This window comes from Geotrypetes seraphini, chromosome 6, assembly GCF_902459505.1.
Source record: "Geotrypetes seraphini chromosome 6, aGeoSer1.1, whole genome shotgun sequence".
Lineage (NCBI taxonomy): Eukaryota > Metazoa > Chordata > Amphibia > Gymnophiona > Dermophiidae > Geotrypetes > Geotrypetes seraphini.
Window position 1 is genome coordinate 231,162,857 of NC_047089.1, and position 11,781 is coordinate 231,174,637.

An 11,781-nucleotide genomic window follows, 5' to 3' on the forward strand; every position below is an offset into this window, starting at 1 on the left:
ACATTTCACTTTAAGTACCCCTTCTTTCACAGATCATTCATATCACACATTCGGGGCCCCAAACATTCTTAGTTTCACACATTATATGTCATTCATATTTAATGCATGTTATATCTCAGTTTGGGATACATAATCTAATATTCTCTTCCTAAACAGCCTAAGGCACATCTGGTATCAATTAGAACCACGAGGCTAAAAGCGGGAAAAACCTGAACAAAGACTAGGGATATAGGCTGAACACAAAATGGAGTAAAGCCAAGCAGAAGACACAGAAAAACAGAGAACAAAAATGGAGTCCCTTCCTCAAGATGGAGTTCATGTATATCCTGATTTCCTCTATGATCTAGCTTAATAGCAAAGTACACAAAAAGAATATTATTATGCTTTTCCTTAATATTAATCTGTAGTGTGTTTTTCTGGCCTTGGCTACATCCATATTCAGATTTTTATTCACCAACTTTTTGTACGCTTCTATTGGACGTGGCCTTAACTAACACATATGCTTTTATCTAACTAGTTACCCAGAATCATAAGAAAAGCAGGCATTTTTGTAGAAAAACTTCACAAAATACTGAACTATCATGTCCTGACATCCATTCCATTACCGTCCCATAGACCAGTGTTTTTCAACCGCTGTTCCGCGGCACACTAGTGTGCCGCGAGATGTTGCCTGGTGTGCCGTACGGTCAGGGCCGCCATCAGGGCAGTACCACCAGTCTAGGAAGAGGGGCGGTTCGCCCCACGTGGACAGGAGAGAGCTGGACGGGGGACCCGCGGAATTCAATACATCTCCAGCCGTGAGGCTCGTCTTCTGTTCCTGCCTGCCCTGCAGCTAACATATAGCCGATCGCAAGCGTTCCCCGATGTCAGCGCTGACGTCGGAGGGAGGGCTTAAGCAAAGCCTGCCCTCCGACGTCAGCGCTGACGTCGGAGAATACTTCCGTTCGGCTATTTGTGCGCGGCAGGGCAGGCAGGAAGCAGAAGACAAGCCTCGCGGCTTGAGCTTCGTTTTGCTGAGAAAGTTGCAAAGATGGGCTGGGAGGCAAACACGGAACACAAAAGGGGGGAGGGAGTGCGTTTTGGACACAAGGCATGAACTTGGGAGAGAGGAAGGGAGGGAAAGAGATGCTGAGGTGGGGGAGGGAATGCGTTTTTGGACACAGAAGAAATGGACTTGGGAGAGAGGAAGGGAGGGAAAGAGATGCTGAGGGGGGGAGGGAATGCGTTTTTGGACACAGAAGAAATGGACTTGGGAGAGAGGAAGGGAGGGAAAGAGATGCTGAGGTGGGGGAGGGAATGCGTTTTTGGACACAGAAGGCATGGACTTGGGAGAGAGAAAGGGAGGGAAAGAGATGCTGAGGTGGGGGAGGGAGTGCGTTTTGGACACAAGGCATGAACTTGGGAGAGAGGAAGGGAGGGAAAGAGATGCTGAGGTGGGGGAGGGAATGCGTTTTTGGACACAGAAGAAATGGACTTGGGAGAGAGGAAGGGAGGGAAAGAGATGCTGAGGTGGGGGAGGGAATGCGTTTTTGGACACAGAAGAAATGGACTTGGGAGAGAGGAAGGGAGGGAAAGAGATGCTGAGGGGGGGGAGGGAATGCGTTTTTGGACACAGAAGAAATGGACTTGGGAGAGAGGAAGGGAGGGAAAGAGATGCTGAGGTGGGGGAGGGAATGCGTTTTTGGACACAGAAGGCATGGACTTGGGAGAGAGGAAGGGAGGGAAAGAGATGCTGAGGTGGGGGAGGGAGTGCGTTTTGGACACAAGGCATGAACTTGGGAGAGAGGAAGGGAGGGAAAGATGCTGAGGTGGGGGAGGGAATGCGTTTTTGGACACAAAAGAAATGGACTTGGGAGAGAGGAAGGGAGGGAAAGAGATGCTGAGGTGGGGGAGGGAATGCGTTTTTGGACACAGAAGAAATGGACTTGGGAGAGAGGAAGGGAGGGAAAGAGATGCTGAGGTGGGGGAGGGAATGAGTGTTTGGACACAGAAGGCATGGACTTTGGAGAGAGGAAGGGAGGGAAAGAGATGGTTGTGTACACGGGGAATAGAAGAAAGGAGAATTTTTGGTCATAAGAAGGGAGTGAGGTACAGATAGTGGCATACCAGGGTGGGGGGGGCGGTCTGCCCCACCCCGGGTTTACGTCCCAAGGGGGTGCACAGCTGGCCACCCTCCAGTGTTGTCCCTAGGCCGGCAAACTGCGGCTCTTTAGCCACTTGAGTGCCACCGCCGCCATCGGGAACAGGCCGGCGCCAAGTTCTCCCTGCTTTTCCCTGTGGGGCCGGCCAACTCTCGCCACTCGCGTCAATTCTGACGTCGGAGAGGACGTTCTGGGCCAGCCAATCGCTGCCTGGCTGGCCTAGAACGTCCTCTCCGACGTTAGAATTGACGACGGGTGGCGAGAGTTGGTCGGCCCTGCGGGGAAGAGAAGCAGGGAGAACTCGGTGCCGGCCTGTTCCCGATGGCGGCAGTGGCAGCCTATTCCCCAGTGGCGGTGGCAGCATTATAAAATACTTTCTTTGTGTTTATTTGATTCCTATATATTTATATATAGTCAATATAGGCACAGTTAAATTTTTTAACTTTTTCTAATGGTGGTGTGCCTCGTGATTTTTTTCATGAAACAAGTGTGCCTTTGCCCAAAAAAGGTTGAAAAACACTGCCATAGACATTGCCCCTACTGGCCACGAGCCACTATTCCTCACTTACCAATACTTAATTTATTAATAAATATCAGAATAATTTAGTCAGTGAACCTAATCCCCATCAACTCACACTCACTTCTGAACTTTCACACACATACTACAGTCATTGTGATTACTTTTATCCAAAACTGGATCTTAGTTAGTTCATTAGGCCATGATCATCTAGTCAGAGAGGCTTCAAACTGAGAGTTGCACAATAGTCTAGAACATAAGAATCACAGCTCTCTGTCCTCATGATAGTCCTCTTCTTCCATTCATAAAGCATTCAGCTCAACACAAGACTGTGTTTCGCCACCTGGCGTCTTCAGGAGCTGTATTTGCAAAGGCTCACCAACATGCAGTTTGATTTCCTGGTAGACGGTGGGTTTGCTGCTTGTCAGCTGATCCCGGCTTGTGCCGAACCCTGGGTCCCTGCTCAAGTCATACTTAGTTTACTGGTGAAGTTGTGATGTTGGTGAGCCTTGCAATCACAGCTCCTGAAGACGCCAGGTGGCGAAACACAGTCTTGTGTTGAGCTGAATGCTTTATGAATTGAAGAACAGGACCATCATGAGGACAGAGAGGCCTGTCAGTTGTGTTTAAGAAACTGTCCGGGTTTTGAAAAAAGTTTCCACTTCGGGACCACGTTGGGGGGAGGGGGGCATCTGCATGGATGCAATGCGGTGATGTCATGCACATGCATGTCAATCTAGAAAACCCAGCTGTAAGAACACTCCAAATGCAAAAGCCAATGAAAATTCTAGAGAACTAATGTGTAAGAGAAAATAAGTGATTGCTAATAAATAACATATATAAATGATTTTTTAATCATAATTTTTTGATTTTTTTATGGGAGACCTCAGTGTGGATTGATACCGTATATACTCGAATATAAACCAGGATTTTGGCCCAAAAATGGGGGTCCCAGTTTATATACGGGCCAACGGCCCCTCCCAGGATTTTTTTGGCCGCCGACACCACCAGGCTCTGCCCCCCTCCTCTTCCCTGCCCTATCTTACCTCTGCCAATCCCTGGTGGAGGTACAGCGGGTCCTCTGCTGATCCCTGGTGGAAGTACAGTGGGCAGGAGCAAGCTTTCTGAACTGCCCCGCTGCTAACCAGCTGCGTGGATCCAATTTCTTTGGCTGAGCGGCATGAGCAGCAGTACGATTTGGTGCTGCTTCTCGGCGCTGAGCAGCTTCCTTACTGGCTCCCGTGAATGTTAGACGTATCCAGGGACCTTGTAGGCCTCGGAATCTCACTGTGTGTCCAGAGCTGAAAGGGGCATTTTTGGAGGAGTGGTTAGGGCGGGATGTGGGCTGACCTAAACTTAGTCCTGCAGGGATTATCGGAGATTTAAAGACAATGTAAAGACATGTTTAAGTGCTGCAAAGGTACCCAAAGTGACCTGTAAACCACTGCAGGGACAAAGACCCCACACCCCGTGTTCACCGAATCCGTTGCACCCCCAACAAATTCAGAATAAAAATGTACATACCTGCCTTCGGAACATCAGCACCTGGCATAGGCAAGCCTAATAGAGCTGCACAGAGATGGCTTAAGTAGTCTAGGGCAGTGGTTTCCAACCCTGTCCTGGAGGATCATCAGGCCAATCGGGTTTTCAGGCTAGCCCTAATGAATATGCATGAGAGAGATTTGCATATAATGGAAGTGGCAGGCATGCAAATCTGCTCCATGCATATTCATTAGGGCTAGCCTGAAAACCCGATTGGCCTGATGGTCCTCCAGGACAGGGTTGGGAACCACCAGTCTAGGGGATGGGCTAGTGCAGTGATTCCCAACCCTGTCCTGGAGGAACACCAGCCCAATCGGGTTTTCAGGCTAGCCCTAATGAATATGCATGAGAGAGATTTGCATATGATGGAAGTGATAGGCATGCAAATTTGCTTCATGCATATTCATTAGGGCTAGCCTGAAAACCCAATTGGCCTGGTGTTCCTCCAGGACAGGGTTGGGAACCACTGGGCTAGTGAACCATAGATAGCAGGATCCAGGCCCATAAGCCACTCTAACCACTGCATTCATGGTGGAACAGGTGAGCCCACCCAAAAAAAAAAACCCAAACCCTACTGTACTGCCATATAGGTGCCACCTGCAGTCATAAGGGCTATTGAGGTTGTAGATAGGTAGGTGTAGTGGTTTTTTTGGGGCTCACTATAATCTATAAAGGAGTTCTGGTGAGATGTTTATGTGGCACCCTTTTTGTGAAGTTCACAGCAGTGCTCTGTTGCCATGTGTGGGTGGCCAGTCCATCACAAAGGACTTGTTCTGGACATTTCAGATTTGGGTGAATTTTTGGTTGAGAATGTGGTATAAAGATGGATGTAGTGGCAGTCTGGACGATCAAACACCTGGCGGTTTGGATGATCTAATGCCTCAATGTAGGCTTGGGGAGTCTAGGTGAATCTTTAGCGTTCTCTTTCCACCACTGAATTACCTTTCAGGACCCTAATCTGCTCCCAAATGAGGTCAGCTTCCAAAAGTCAATTACTCAGATAAACAAGTATATATAGATGGTTTATTTTTAGGATCTAGTTTTTTTTGACTGCAGCTGCATCCCAGAAGCTGCTGCCCTAGGCGACTGCCTGGTTTTGCCTAATGGGCTGGCCCTGAATGAAGCACCCACACCTGCACTAGAAATTTCAATGCATCTTTCCTATGGGGCTTCTGCAGTATAGGTGTCGCTGTGTTAGGATTTCGAGGCGTCTACAATATTGGGTCCTCAGTTTTCTCATGCTAAGTATAGTGGAAAGAATATGGGACATCCAAGGGGATTCAAAACCAAGATCTCTTTTTGCCACCAGAAAACAGCAATAGTCATGGTTTTCTGTGCTAGATCTTCTGCTAACCTAGTACTATTTACACATGTTCTTGGAGACCCCCCCCCCAATCTATCAGGCTTTCAGGACACCTTCCCATTGTGATGCATATCTTCAAAATGTGTGCAAATATATTAAGCATGTACAGTGGGGATATCCTGAAAATCTAGATGGCTCGGAGGCTTCCAAAAATCAGTCTGATCAACAATCCTAACTGGGCTTCTCAAATCCTGTCTTGGTGACACCATGGCCAATTTGAGATTACAGGGTATCCGTAATGAACATGAATGTGATAAATTTGAACACCCTTGGAGACCCAGGACATGCAAGTTATTTTTCATGCACATTCGTAGTGTTTTTTCCTGGCTGTGGCACTCCACAGTGGGTTTGGGAAGCCAGTCATAGCATCCCAGCAAATTAACTCTGATGTGGAGTTTTGGGTGCACTCATCAGAAATGTGTCTCAAAATGGCGTTGAACATAAGAAGTGCCTCTGCTGGGTCAGACCAGAGGTCCATCATGCCCAGCAGTCCGCTCGCACAGCGGCCCAACAGGTCCAGGACCTGTGTAGTAGTCCTCTATCTGTACCCCTCTATCCCCTTTTCCTTCAGAACCCTAATACCGTACTCTGTCCTATCACGCCCTCTGGAAGCACATTCCAGGTGTCCACCACCCGTTGGGTGAAGAAAAACTTCCTAGCATTGGTTTTGAATCTGTCCCCTTTCAGCTTTTCCGAATGCCCTCTTGTTCTTTTAGTTTTCGAAAGTTTGAAGAATCTGTCCCTCTCCACTTTCTCTATGCCCTTCATGATCTTGTAAGTCTCTATCATGTCCCCTCTAATTCTCTTCTCCAGGGAAAAGAGCCTCAGTTTCTCCAGTCTCTCAGTGTATGAAAGGTTTTCCATACCCTTTATCAAACGTGTCGCTCTCCTCTGAACCCTCTCGAGTATCGCCATGTCCTTCTTAAGGTTCGGCGACAAGTATTGGATGCAGTACTTCAGATGCGGATGCACCATCACTAGATACAACGGCAGGATAACTTCTTTTGTTCTGGTTGTAATAACCTTCTTGATTATACCCAGCGTTCTATTCGCTCTCTTAGCGGCCGCTGCGCACTGTGCCAACGGCTTCATTGTCTTGTCTACTATTACCCCCAAGTCCCGTTCTTGGGAACTCTCAGTCAATAACATCCCTCCCATCGTATAGCTCTACCTCGTGTTTCTGCTTCCCACATGCAATACTTTATATTTCTCTACATTGAACTTCATCTGCCATCTCGTCGCCCACTCCCCTAGCTTGTTCAGGTCCCTTTGTAATTCTTCGCAGTCCTCCTTAGTCTGAGCAGCACTAAATAGTTTGATGTCATCTGCAAATTTTATTATTTCGCACTTCGTCCCTGTTTCTATATCATTTATAAATATATTGAATAGCAGCGGTCCGAGCCCCGACCCCTGCGGAACACCACTCGTGACCCTCCTCCAGTCCGAGTAGTGGCCTTTCACTCCTACCCTCTGCTTCCTCCTCGCCAACCAATTTCTGATCCATCTGTGTACGTCTCCTTCCACCCCATGGTTCTTCAGTACGCAAACAGTGCTGTAAATGTGATTTTTACAAAGCAACCAGCTAGAGTACTCGTTTCTAGAAACTAAAATATGGTAACTAGCCAACAATACTTTATTAAGTAGTTTTAACTTATCTTGCAAGCAGCCTCTGCAAAAATTTCTATATGCCGTTCTCTCCTGCTCATTTGTTTCCAACTCAACCAGGACTAGATTTGCAATTGTTTGGGATTTTCCCTCTAATTTCTCTGAGCTTACAAGTATTCCTCATTTTGGGAGGGCACTCATACATCATAGCTTCTTTTGTAATTCCTCAATTAACCTTGATCTGGCCACAAGGTGTCACCATTGGATAATTATTTCCTGCCTCACACAGGACTATGAATCCTGCCTTTGCAGCAAAGTTATACAATCACTTTGCTCTCTACAGCTAAATCACAGCTTGAACACAAAGCAGTGTCTCATAACTAATGTAATATGCAGATCCTTTTTGACTAAGACCTTATGTAGAACGCAGAACATGCAGCTGGATACCTGGGGAAAACAGGCATGGATTTGCAGCTGAGGAGTGCTTTGTGGACTAATAATAATAATAATAACTTTATTTTTCTATACCGCCATAGTCTTACGACTTCTAGGCGGTTCACAATAAAGAGAGCTGTACAATCAGCGAATTACAATCTTAACAATCAGTGAACTACAATATAGTATTAACATGTTACAGTGAAGGGGCTGGATGGTCAACGAATTACAGAATACAAATGGAGAGGAAGACACTGAACAGACAGAGTACAGAATACAATTGGAGAGGGAGTGTAGAATCAGCATGAAGAGTAATAGATTTTGAAGGAGGGAGTATTTTGACTAGGAAATAAATCTAGGAGAACTCCGGCGATGTAAAAATCAATTTCTCTTTTACCGATGGTAAGTGACTTTGGGCAGGTCACTCTCTGGCGAGATGTACAGAATTTACTTAGGCAGAAATAACCATAGAACCCTGGAGGCCATCCCCTCCCTGTCATAAGAGCACTTTTGTTAAACAGACACCCAACAGAGTCATTTCCCCTGGGAAAGTCTGAGAATTCCACAGCCTTGTTTCTGGTCTGATTGAATACAGGTAGTCCCCAAGTTACAGACGCCCAACTTAAGTACGACTCGTACTTAAGCACACAGGTGCGGCTTCATTTGATTTTACTGAGCAGTATTTCCAGTGGCAAGGACTCCACTTCTCCTGCAGCAGATTCAGGAATGATGCCTGGCCACATTAAGAACAGTGTGTGGTTGTGCATGCTGTACCTTAGAAGGAACACTGGTAGGGACAGTTGGCCCTTTTGTCAGCTGGGAGCAGAGGTAAGCAGCAAGAACCTTAAAATCTACAAGCTCTGAGTTACATACAAACACAGTTTAAGAACTGTTTTGAAAATGTAACTCGTTCTTAACCCGGGGACCGTCTGTAGTCTTGTGCAAACTGCAGTTTTTGGATTTTAAAAATGGTTTACGGTGTTGTCTTCTCTACATAACAATTTCAAGTGTGACACTGGGGGGGTGGGGGGGTTTGATTTCATATCACTTTTCCCTGCAGGGCTCAGAGAAATTTAGCCAAAGTAGGTTTCATCCCACAAAGCTTAATACTTGGGATGGGCAAAGAGAGGTGCTAAGCTCAGCCAGTCTTGGCACTTATAGTGCCTGATCCTGCCCATTGAAATTAGTGCTGAAGGTCTCATATTGTAGCAGGAGGGAGTGGTCAGAAACAGTGGCATAGCGAGGGGCAGAGGCGCCCCTCTACCCCCACATGCTCCTTCCCCGCCCCTCCTGCCATGCACGCACTGCTTCCCTTCCCCATACCTCCGTAACATTCCTGACGCAAGCAGCGACCCCCAACCTGCTGTAACGCCAGCATCAGTTCTTCCTCTGATGTCACTTCCTAGGCGCGGGTCCAGGGCGTGATGTCAGAGGAAGAGCCGACACAGGTCGGGGGTTGCTGCTTGCGTCAGGAATGTTACAGAGGTAGGGGGAAGGGAAGCGGCATTCAGCAGCGGGGAGGGGGGGAGGGCAGGGAGGAGGATGGATGCCTGCGCCCTCACCAAAACAGCGCTCAAGGTGGACCCCTCTCCCCCTTACTATGCCACTGGTCAGAAATCCAGGACTGTCCCAAGATCTCCAGCCTAGAACTGGGTTACTTGGCATCTGTATAGGGAGGGTTGGAGGGGGCAACAAAGTACATCCTGGTGCTGAACTGTTCGCTGCATGGGCTGCTAGATTTCAGTGTCTGGCCTGTCAGTATTCCAAAGTGAAGTCAACCATTGAGGGGGGGGGATGGAATCACAACAAGACCCTTACAGGTTCAATGTAGTCATCCCCCTTCCCCCATAAGAACAGCTGTTGTGTGGTCGTTATGCCCCTATGGCCAGGTCTAATAGAACCACTAATCCCCGCTAGTGTCTATTCAGACTTTACCCTGCACCATCTATTGTCCTCTGTAACCCTCTCCTGCCTTGAAACATGGGCTTGTCACGCTACCGGGGCTTGCACGCATCCAAGAAGCTGAAAGCTAATGTCGGTATGAAGGGTATAGAGAGAGTAGAGAGGGACAGATTCTTCAAACTTTCGAATAATAAAAGATCAAGAGGGCATTCGGAAAAGTTGAAAGGGGACAGATTCAAGACGAATGCTAGGAAGTTCTTATTTACCCAACGTGTGGTGGACACCTGGAATGCGCTTCCAGAGAGCGTAATAGGGCAGAGTACGGTACTGAGGTTCAAGAAAGGATTGGACAATTTCCTGCTGGAAAAGGGGATAAAGGGGTATAGATAGAGGATTACTGCACAGGTCCTGGACCTGTTGGGCCGCCGCGTGAGCGGACTGCTGGGCATGATGGACTTCAGGTCTGACCCAGCGGAGGCATTGCTTATGTTCTTATGTTTCACTCCCAGCAGGGCCACCCAAGGCAGACAGGTATCAGCAGAGATATCAAACTAACGACATACCATCCCTCTGGGCAGCAGCGGATGGGCAGTGCCGGAGGCGGAGGATCACGTTTGATGCGACAACATCAAATGTATACTGCACAGGAGAAAGGCCCGGCCATCTACTTCTGTAACGAAAACTTGATGGCGTTCAAGTCACTAGGGCTCAAACACGAGTCGACGGCAGCCGATAACCCTCTTCTTAAATCATTGTTTTATTTATTGCCGACTTCACTCTACTGCTTTTAGCTGCCAAAGTAGGACAAAGCTGTGCAGTCTTAAAAAAGTCTATAAATAAAGGAACTACAAAATTAAAAGAAGCCATTCATTCCAACAATCCAAAGGAGAAAAGTTAAACAATAAACATATTAAAACAGGCAAATGTATTGGCTACTGACATGAGTCGGTAGCCTGAATTGCTTCTACTATTTGGGTTTTTGCCAGGTACTTGCGACTTGGATTGGCCTCCATGAAGGCGGGATACTGGGCTAGAAGGACCATAGGTCTGACTCAGTAAGGCTATTCTTGTGTTTTTTTGTGAGCCAAGTAAAGGACAATCGAGCCATTGTGACATCACTGATGACATCACAATCTCAGGTCTAGAATGCTGCTACCATTTGGGTTTTTGCCAGATACTTGTGACTTGGATTGGCCTCCATGAAGACGGGATATTGGGCTAGAAGGACCATAGGTCTGACTCAGTAAGACTATTCTTATGTTCTTATGTGAGCCAAGTATAGGACAATCGAGCCATTATGACATCACTGCTGACATCACAATCTCAGGTCTAGAATGCTACTACTATTTGGCTTTTTGCCAGGTACTTGCGACTTGGATTGGCCTCCGTGAAGACGGGATACTGGGCTAGATGGACCATTGGTCTGACCCAGTGAAGCTGTTCTTATGTTCTTACCTCCTTCCAGACAGTTCAAGCTTCTGTCTGACCACAAATTCCTTCACCCTGCATCCACACGTTTTCCTCTCATCTCCTCCAAAAACCCTCAAACTCAGTGCTGCACTTTGCTTCGCCTTCTCCGACAACATATGCCTGTCCTGTTTAGGTTGGTTTTACATTTTAAATCCTAGTTCTTCCTGATCATATCTTCGCTATCTAGTTTTGCTCCAATTACATTTCCAGGCACTTCTTAATTAGGTGGCTGATGTATTTGTTGAATAGTGTGAAGGCGACTCGTGTTTTGTAAGTTTGTGAAAGGTTTTCATACTTCGGAATACCAACCCCCACCCCCACCCCACCAACCTCACTGCATAGAAGTGAAATAACCAGCAGCGGCACTTATCGGCCAAATGTTTTCTGTCGCGATGCAAACCGCAGATGGATCCATGGGGGAGGGGAGACGACCGCAACAATCACCCTATATAATAATAAATAAATTGCACGGTGGTTTCATTGCACGCCTAAATGTAGAAAGGGGGGCTCGCCACTCAAAATACCTACCTGTTTTCCTTTCCCTCCCTGAAGGGCTGCCTTTACAAAAAATTCCTCGACCAATCCCTAGCTTTCCAAGCAGGCAAATGGAACAAATGCCTCTCTACTCTCATCTCCAAACATTCAAGAAATTAATCAAAACCTACCTTTTTGACAAATTCCTCTGATCTACCCTCCATCCTCCTTCCTCCTCCTTTGACCTCGACTCACCCCCAGACTCTTTACCTCCGTATGTAACACTGCCATTTGTAACACCGCTGTATGTAACTTATAGCGAATGTAACTAC